The following is a 10,110-nucleotide window of genomic DNA, read 5'->3' on the forward strand; positions in this document are numbered from 1 at the left end:
GGGGTACAAAAATGTCCTTTATCTGCCTTGGTAAAATACAGTGAGGTTTCCATTGCAAGAATTCATACATTTCGTATCATATGTAGATCTTGGAACATGGAAAAAAACGTTTGTCAAATGCACAAATTCTGCAAAACGTAACTGCTTCTCTACTGCAGTTTGTTGATTTTGTGCTAAGAGTATAGTTAAACCAAATTGTTCATTGTTTTTTATGTGAAATGATGATATATCATATTGTTTCTTACAGTGCATTGGGTTGAAAAACATTTTAACAGGATCTATTGACGAGGGTATATGCTTATGAAACAGGGACTTCTTGAACTACACTCCTACGCTTTACCACTGACATAAACCCTTGAATGTTGAAAACTGCCCTTTTTTAAAAAGGTGATAGAGTGGGTCACTGTATGGTACTTGTAGAACTAATGACATCAGTGCACTTCTGGTCAGCTGTACAAATTAATACATTTCATTAAGGGCATATTATTGGTTTCCACCACAGTTTTATAACTTTCATATGAGCTTCCAATGGTCTATTTCAAACTGATCATATCACCAGTAGAACTTGGGTGAATGTGAAACACAGCTTGTATCATATGAAGAAATCCTAAACAGCGTTATGGTGTTTACCCTATGTTTCAGGTGATGATCAGGAGTATTTCAAATGTAGAAATGTGTTGCTCATTACATAAAATGCTAAGATTGTAAATGTTTACTTCAATTTATTTAATTAAAAACATATTTCTACAGGTAAAACAGTTGGACAAGGGGGCACCCAGATTTGAACTAGGGACCTTTTGATATGCAGTGAAATGCTCTACCCCTGAGCTATACCCCTATTTCTGAAATGTTCAACTTTATTTATTCAGTAATATGTACAAAGTGGAAGCAACATGCAATCACCATCAAAGCAATGCATGTTCAGCCCCCAAACCCTCCTTATAAGTATAAGGGGTGCAAAGGATGTCCTTTATCTGCCTTGGTAAAATACAGTGAGGTTTCCATTGCAAGGATTCATACATTTCGTATCACATGTAGATCTTGGAACATGGAAAAAAAACGTTTGTCAAATGCACAAATTCTGCAAAACGTAACTGCTTCTCTACTGCAGTTTGTTGATTTTGTGCTAAGAGTATAGTTAAACCCAATTGTTCATTGTTTTTATGTGAAATGATGATATATCATATTGTATCTTACAGTGCATTGGGTTGAAAAACATTTTAACAGGATCTATTGACGAGGGTATATGCTTATGAAACAGGGACTTCTTGAACTGCACTCCTATGCTCTACCACTGAGTTAAACCCTTGAATGCTGAAAACTGACCTTTTTTAAAACGGTTATAGAGTGGGTGACTGTATGGAACTTGTAGAACTAATGACATCAATGCACTTCTGGTCAGCTGTACAAATTAATACATTTCATTAAGGGCATATTATTGGTTTCCACCACAGTTTTATAACATTCATATGAGCTTCCAATGGACTATTTCAAACTGATCATATCACCAGTAGAACTTGGGTGAATGTAAAACACAGCTTGTATCATATGAAGAAATCCTAAACAGCTTAATGGTGTTTACCCTATGTTTCAGGTGATGATCAGGAGTATTTCAAATGTAGAAATGTGATGCTCATTACATAAAATGCTAAGATTGTAAATGTTTACTTCAATTTATTTAATTAAAAACATATTTCTACAGGTAAAACAGTGGGACAAGGGGACACCCAGATTTGAACTAGGGACCTTTTGATCTGCAGTGAAATGCTCTACCCCTGAGCTATACCCCTATTTCTGAAATGTTCAACTTTATTTATTCAGTAATATGTACAAAGTGGAAGCAACATGCAATCACCATCAAAGCAATGCATGTTCAGCCGCCAAACCCTCCTTATAAGCATAAGGGGTGCGAAGGATGTCCTTTATCTGCCTTGGTAAAATACAGTGAGGTTTCCATTGCAAGAATTCATACATTTCGTATCACATGTAGATCTTGGAACATGGAAAAAAAACTTTTGTCAAATGCACAAATTCTGCAAAACGTCACTGCTTCTCTTCTGCAGTTTGTTGATTTTGTGCTAAGAGCATAGTTAAACCCAATTGTTCATTGTTTTGTATATGAAATGATGATATATCTTATTGTTTCTTACAGTGCATTGGGTTGAAAAACATTTTAACAGGATCTATTGAAGAGGGTATATGGTTTTGAAACAGGGACTTCTTGAACTGCTTCCTACCATCTACCACTGACATAAACCCTTGAATGCTGAAAACTGCCCTTTTTTTAAAAAGTGATAGAGTGGGTGACTGTATGGAACTTGTAGAACTAATGACATCAGTGCACTTCTGGTCAGCTGTACAAATTAATACATTTCATTAAGGGCATATTATTGGTTTCCACCACAGTTTTATAACATTCATATGAGCTTCCAATGGACTAATTCAAACTGATAATATCACCAGTAGAACTTGGGTGAATGTAATACACAGCTTGTATCATACGAAGAAATCCGAAACAGCTTAATGGTGTTTACCCTATGTTTCAGGAGATGATCAGGAGAATTTCAAATGTAGAAATGTTTTGCTCATTACATAAAATGCTGAGATTGTAAATGTTTTCTTCAATTTATTTAAATAAAAAAATATTTCTACAATTAAAACAGATAGACAAGGGGACACCCAGATTTGAACTAGGGATTTCTTGATCTGCAGTCAAATGCTCTACCAGTAAGCTATACCCCCATTTCTGAAATGTACATCTTTATTTATTCAGTAATATTTACAAAGTGCAAGCAACATGCAATCACCATCAAAGCAATGCATTTTCAGCCACCAAACCCTCCTTATAACTATAAGGGGTACACAAGATGTCCTTTATCTGCCTTGGTAAAATGCAGTGAGGTTTCCATTGCAAGAATTCATACATTTCGTATCACATGTAGATCTTTGAACATGGAAAAAAAACTTTTGTCAAATGCACAAATTCTGCAAAACGTCACTGCTTCTCTACTGCAGTTTGTTGATTTTGTGCTAAGAGCATAGAAAAAACCCAATTGTTCATTGTTTTGTATATGAAATGATGATACATCTTATTGTTTCTTACAGTGCATTGGGTTGAAAAACATTTTAACAGGATCTATTGAAGAGAGTATATCGTTATGAAACAGGGACTTCTTGAACTACCCTCCTACGCTCTACCACTGACATACACCCTTGAATGTTGAAAACTGCCCTTTTTTTAAAAGGTGATAGAGTGGGTGACTGTTTGGAACTTGTAGAACTAATGACATCAGGGCACTTCTGGTCAGCTGTACAAATTAATACATTTCATTAAGGGCATATTATTGGTTTCCACCACAGTTTTATAACATTCATATGAGCTTCCAATGGACTATTTCAAAGTGATAATATCACCAGTAGAACTTGGGTGAATGTAAAATACAGCTTGTATCATACGAAGAAATCCTAAACAGCTTATGGTGTTTACGCTATGTTTCAGGTGATGATCGGGAGTATTTCAAATGTAGAAATGTGTTGCTCATAACATAAAATGCTAAGATTGTAAATGTTTACTTCAATTTATTTAATTAAAAACATATTTCTACAGGTAAAACAGTTGGACAAGGGGCCACCCAGATTTGAACTAGGGACCTATTTATCTGCAGTGAAATGCTCTACCCCTGAGCTATACCCCCATTTCTGAAATATTCACCTTTATTTATTCAGTAATATGTACAAAGTGGAAGCAACATGCAATCACCATCAAAGCAATGCATTTTCAGCCACCAAACCCTCCTTATAAGTATAAGGGTACAAAAGATGTCCTTTATCTGCATTGGTAAAATACAGTGAGGTTTCCATTGCAAGAATTCTTACATTTCGTATCACATGTATATCTTGGAACATGGGAAAAAAACTTTTGTCAAATGCACAAATTCTGCAAAACGTAACTGCTTCTCTACTGCAGTTTGTTGATTTTGTGCTAAGAACATAGTTAAACCCAATTGTTCATTGTTTTTTACATGAAATGATGATATATCCTATTGTTTCTTACAGTGCATTGGGTTGAAAAACATTTTAACAGAATCTATTGACGAGGGTATAAGGTTATGAAACAGGGACTTCTTGAACTGCACTCCTACGCTCTACCACTGAGTTAAACCCTTGAATGCTGAAAACTGCCCTTTTTTAAAAAGGTGATAGAGTGGGTGACTGTATGGAACTTCTAGAACTAACGACATCAGTGCACTTCTGGTCAGCTGTACAAATTAATACATTTCATTAAGGGCATATTATTGGTTTCCACCACAGTTTTATAACATTCATATGAGCTTCCAATGGACTATTTCAAACTGATAATATCACCAGTAGAACTTGGGTGAATGTAAAACACAGATTGTATCATATGAAGAAATCATAAACAGCTTAATGGTGTTTACCCTATGTTTCAGGTGATTATCAGGAGGATTTCAAATGTAGAAATGTGTTGCTCATTACATAAAATGCTAAGATTGTAAATGTTTACTCCAATTTATTTGATTAAAAACATATTTCTACAGGTAAAACAGTTGGACAAGGGGCCACCCAGAATTGAACTAGGGACCTATTTATCTGCAGTGAAATGCTCTACACCTGAGCTATACACCCATTTCTGAAATATTCACCTTTATTTATTCAGTAATATGTACAAAGTGGAAGCAACATGCAATCACAATCAAAGCAATGCATTTTCAGCCACCAAACCCTCCTTATAAGTGTAAGGGTACAAAAGATGTCCTTTATCTGCCTTGGTAAAATACAGTGAGGTTTCCATTGCAAGAATTCATACATTTCGTATCACATGTAGATCTTGGAACATGGAAAAAAAATATTTTGTCAAATGCACAAATTCTGCAAAATGTAACTGCTTCTCTACTGCAGTTTGTTGATTTTGTGCTAAGAACATAGTTAAACCCATTTTTTATTGTTTTTTATATGAAATGATGATATATCCTATTGTTTCTTACAGTGCATTGGGATGAAAAACATTTTAACAGGATCTATTGACGAGGGTATATGGTTATGAAACAGGGACTTCTTGAACTGCACTCCTACGCTCTACCACTGAGTTAAACGCTTGAATGCTGAAAACTGCCCTTTTTTTAAAACGGCGATAGAGTGGGTGACTGTATGGAACTTGTAGAACTAATGACATCAGTGCACTTTTGGTCAGCTGTACAAATTAATACATTTCATTAAGGGCATATTATTGGTTTCCACCACAGTTTTATAACATTCATATGAGCTTCCAATGGACTATTTCAAACTGATCATATCACCAGTAGAACCTGGGTGAATGTTAAACACAGCTTGTATCACATGAAGAAATCCTAAACAGCTTAATGGTGTTTACCCTATGTTTCAGGTGATGATCAGGAGTATTTCAAATGTAGAAATGTGTTGCTCATTACATAAAATGCTAAGATTGTAAATGTTTACTTCAATTTATTTAATTAAAATAAATATTTCTACAGGTACAACAGTTGGACAAGAGGGCACCCAGATTTGCACTAGGGACCTCTTAATCTGCAGTGAAATGCTCTACCCCTGAGCTATACCCCCAATTGTGAAATGTTCACCTATATTAATTCAGTAATATGTACAAAGTGGAAGCAACATGCAATCACCATCAAAGCAATGCATTTTCAGCCACCAAACCCTCCTTATAACTATAAGGGGTACACAAGATGTCCTTTATCTGCCTTGGTAAAATACAGTGAGGTTTCCATTGCAAGAATTCATACATTTCGTATCACATGTAGATCTTGGAACATGGAAAAAAAACTTTTGTCAAATGCACAAATTCTGCAAAACGTCACTGCTTCTCTACTGCAGTTTGTTGATTTTGTGCTAAGAGCATAGTTAAACCCAATTGTTCATTGTTTTGTATATGAAATGATGATATATCTTATTGTTTCTTACAGTGCATTGGGTTGAAAAACATTTTAACAGGATCTATTGAAGAGGGTATATGGTTATGAAACAGGGACTTCTTGAACTGCACTCCTACGCTCTACCACTGAGTTAAACCCTTGAATGCTGAAAATTGCCCTTTTTTTTAAAAAGGTGATAGAGTGGGTGACTGTATGGAACTTGTAGAACTAATGACATCAGTGCACTTCTGGTGAGCTGTACAAATTAATACATTTCATTAAGGGCATTTTATTGGTTTCCACCACAGTTTTATTACATTCATATGAGCTTCCAATGGACTATTTCAAACTGATAATATCACCAGTAGATCTTGGGTGAATGTAAAACACAGATTGTATCATATGAAGAAATCATAAACAGCTTAATGGTGTTTACCCTATGTTTCAGGAGATGATCAGGAGTATTTCAAATGTAGAAATGTGTTGCTCATTACATAAAATGCTAAGATTGTAATTGTTTTCTTCAATTTATGTAATTAAAAAATATTTCTACAGGTAAAACAGTTGGACAAGGGGGCACCCAGATTTGAACTAGAGACCTCTTGATCTGCAGTCAAATGCTCTACCACTGAGCTATAGCCCCAGTTCTTAAACGTTCACCTTTATTTATTCAGTAATATGTACAAAGTGGAAAGAACATGCAATCACCATCAAAGCAATGCATTTTCAGCCACCAAAACCTCCTTATAAGTATAAGGGGTACAAAATATGTCCTTTATCTACCTTGGTAAAATACAGTGAGGTTTCCATTGCAAGAATTCATACATTTCGTATCACATGTAGATCTTGGAACATGGAAAAAAAACTTTTGTCAAATGCACAAATTCTTCAAAACGTAACTGCTTCTCTACTGCATTTTGTTGATTTTGTGCGAAGAGCATAGTTAAACCCAATTGTTCATTGTTTTGTATATGAAATGATGATATATCCTATTGTTTCTTACAGTGCATTGGGTTGAAAAACATTTTAACAGGATCTATTGAAGAGGGTATATCGTTATGAAACAGGGACTTCTTGAACTACACTCCTACGCTCTACCACTGACATACACTCTTGAATGTTGAAAACTGCCCTTTTTTAAAAAGGTGATAGAGTGGGTGACTGTATGGAACTTGTAGAGCTGATGACATCAGTGCACTTCTGGTCAGCTGCACAAATTAATACATTTCATTAAGGGCATATTATTGGTTTCCACCACAGTTTTATAACATTCATATGAGCTTCCAAAGGACTATTTCAAACTGATAATATCACCAGTAGAACTTGGGTGAATGTAAAATACAGCTTGTATCATACGAAGAAATCCTAAACAGCTTATGGTGTTTACCCTATGTTTCAGGAGATGATCGGGAGTATTTCAAATGTAGAAATGTGCTGCTCATTACATAAAATGCTCAGATTGTAAATGTTTACTTCAATTTATTTAATTAAAAAAAAATTCTACAGCTAAAACAGTTGGACAAGGAGGCACCCAGATTTGAACTAGGGACCTCTTGATCTGCAATGAAATGCTCTACCACTAAGCTATACCCCCATTTCTGAAATGTTCACCTTTATTTATTCAGTAATATGTACAAAGTGGAAGCAACATGCAATCACCATCAAAGCAATGCATTTTCAGCCACCAAACCCTCCTTATAAGTATAAGGGGTACAAAAGATGTCCTTTATCTGCCTTGGTAAAATACAGTGAGGTTTCCATTGCAAGAATTCATACATTTCGTATCACATGTAGATCTTGGAACATGGAAAACAAACTTTTGTCAAATGCACAAATTCTGCAAAACGTAACTGTTTCTCTACTGCAGTTTGTTGATTTTGTGCTAAGAGCATAGTTAAACCCAATTGTTCATTGTTTTGTATATGAAATGATAATATATCTTTTGTTTCTTACAGTGCATTGGATTGAAAAACATTTTAACAGGATCTATTGAAGAGGGTATATGGTTATGAAACAGGGACTTCTTGAACTGCTTCCTACCATTTACCACTGACATAAACCCTTGAATGCTGAAAACTGCCCTTTTTTTAAAAAAGTGATAGAGTGGGTGACTGTATGGAACTTGTAGAACTAATGACATCAGTGCACTTCTGGTCAGCTGTACAAATTAATACATTTCATTAAGGGCATATTGTTGGTTTCCACCACAGTTTTATAACATTCATATGAGCTTCAAATGGATTAATTCAAACTGATAATATCACCAGTAGAACTTGGGTGAATGTAATACACAGCTTGTATCATACGAAGAAATCTGAAACAGCTTAATGGTGTTTACCCTATGTTTCAGGAGATGATCAGGAGTATTTCAAATGTAGAAATGTTTTGCTCATTACATAAAATGCTGAGATTGTAAATGTTTTCTTCAATTTATTTAATTAAAAAAATATTTTTACAATTAAAGCAGATGGACAAGGGGGCACCCAGATTTGAACTAGGGACCTCTTGATCTGCAGTCAAATGCTCTACCAGTGAGCTATACCCCCAGTTCTGAAATGCTCATCTTTATTTATTCAGTAATATGTACAAAGTGCAAGCAACATGCAATCACCATCAAATCAATGCATTTTCAGCCACCAAACCCTCCTTATAACTATAAGGGGTACACAAGATGTCCTTTATCTGCCTTGGTAAAATACAGTGAGGTTTCCATTGCAAGAATTCATACATTTCGTATCACATGTAGATCTTGGAACATGGAAAAAAAACTTTTGTCAAATGCACAAATTCTGCAAAACATCACTACTTCTCTACTGCAGTTTGCTGATTTTGTGCTAAGAGCGTAGTTAAACCCAATTGTTCATTGTTTTGTATATGAAATGATGATATATCTTATTGTTTCTTACAGTGCATTGGGTTGAAAAGCATTTTAACAGGATCTATTGAAGAGGGTATATGGTTATGAAACAGGGACTTCTTGAACTGCACTCCTACGCTCTACCACTGAGTTAAACCCTTGAATGCTGAAAACTGCCCTTTTTTTAAAAAAGGTGATAGAGTGGGTGACTGTATGGAACTTGTAGAACTAATGACATCAGTACACTTCTGGTCAGCTGTACAAATTAATACATTTCATTAAGGGCATATTATTGGTTTCCACCACAGTTTTATAACATTCATATGAGCTTCCAATGGACTATTTCAAACTGATAATATCACCAGTAGAACTTGGGTGAATGTAAAACACAGATTGTATCATATGAAGAAATCATAAACAGCTTAATGGTGTTTACCCTATGTTTCAGGAGATGATCAGGAGTATTTAAAATGTAGAAATGTGTTGCTCATTACATAAAATGCTAAGATTGTAAATGTTTTCTTCAATTTATTTCTACAGGTAAAACAGTTGGACAAAGGGGGCACCCAGATTTGAACTAGAGATCGATTGATCTGCAGTCAAATGCTCTACCACTGAGCTATACCCCCAGTTCTTAAATGTTCACCTTTATTTATTCAGTAATATGTACAAAGTGGAAACAACATGCAATCACCATCAAAGCAATGCATTTTCAGCCACCAAACCCTCCTTATAAGTATAAGGAGTACAAAAGATGTCCTTTATCTGCCTTGGTAAAATACAGTGAGGTTTCCATTGCAAGAATTCATACATTTCGTATCACATGTAGATCTTGGAACATGGAAAAAAAACTTTTGTCAAAAGCACAAATTCTGCAAAACGTAACTTTTCCTCTACTGCATTTTGTTGATTTTGGGCGAAGAGCATAGTTAAACCCAATTGTTCATTGTTTTGTATATGAAATGATGATATATCCTATTGTTTCTTACAGTGCATTGGGTTGAAAAACATTTTAACAGGATCTATTGACGAGGGTATATGGTTATGAAACAGGGACTTCTTGAACTGCACTCCTACGCTCTACCACTGAGTTAAACCCTTGAATGCTGAAAACTGCCCTTTTTTAAAAAGGTGATAGAGTGGGTGACTGTATGGAACTTCTAGAACTAACGAAATCAGTGCACTTCTGGTCAGCTGTACAAATTAATACATTTCATTAAGGGCATATTATTGGTTTCCACCACAGTTTTATAACATTCATATGAGCTTCCAATGGACTATTTCAAACTGATCATATCACCAGTAGAACCTGGGTGAATGTTAAACACAGCTTGTATCACA

The 10,110-nt window shown here is 35.2% G+C and overlaps 1 non-coding gene across 1 annotated transcript; it reads right to left on the reverse strand.

Moving 5' to 3' along the window:
• Positions 1 to 8,386: 8,386 nt before the first annotated feature.
• Positions 8,387 to 8,458, reverse strand: TRNAC-GCA (transfer RNA cysteine (anticodon GCA)). Its single transcript has one exon. It is a non-coding gene; the product is annotated as a tRNA-Cys (tRNA).
• Between the last annotated feature and the right edge of the window lie 1,652 nt (positions 8,459 to 10,110).

The sequence above is a fragment of the Ambystoma mexicanum genome, chromosome 4q (assembly GCF_040938575.1).
Source record: "Ambystoma mexicanum isolate Mex_15411 chromosome 4q, UKY_AmexF1_1, whole genome shotgun sequence".
Classification (NCBI taxonomy): Eukaryota; Metazoa; Chordata; class Amphibia; order Caudata; family Ambystomatidae; genus Ambystoma; species Ambystoma mexicanum.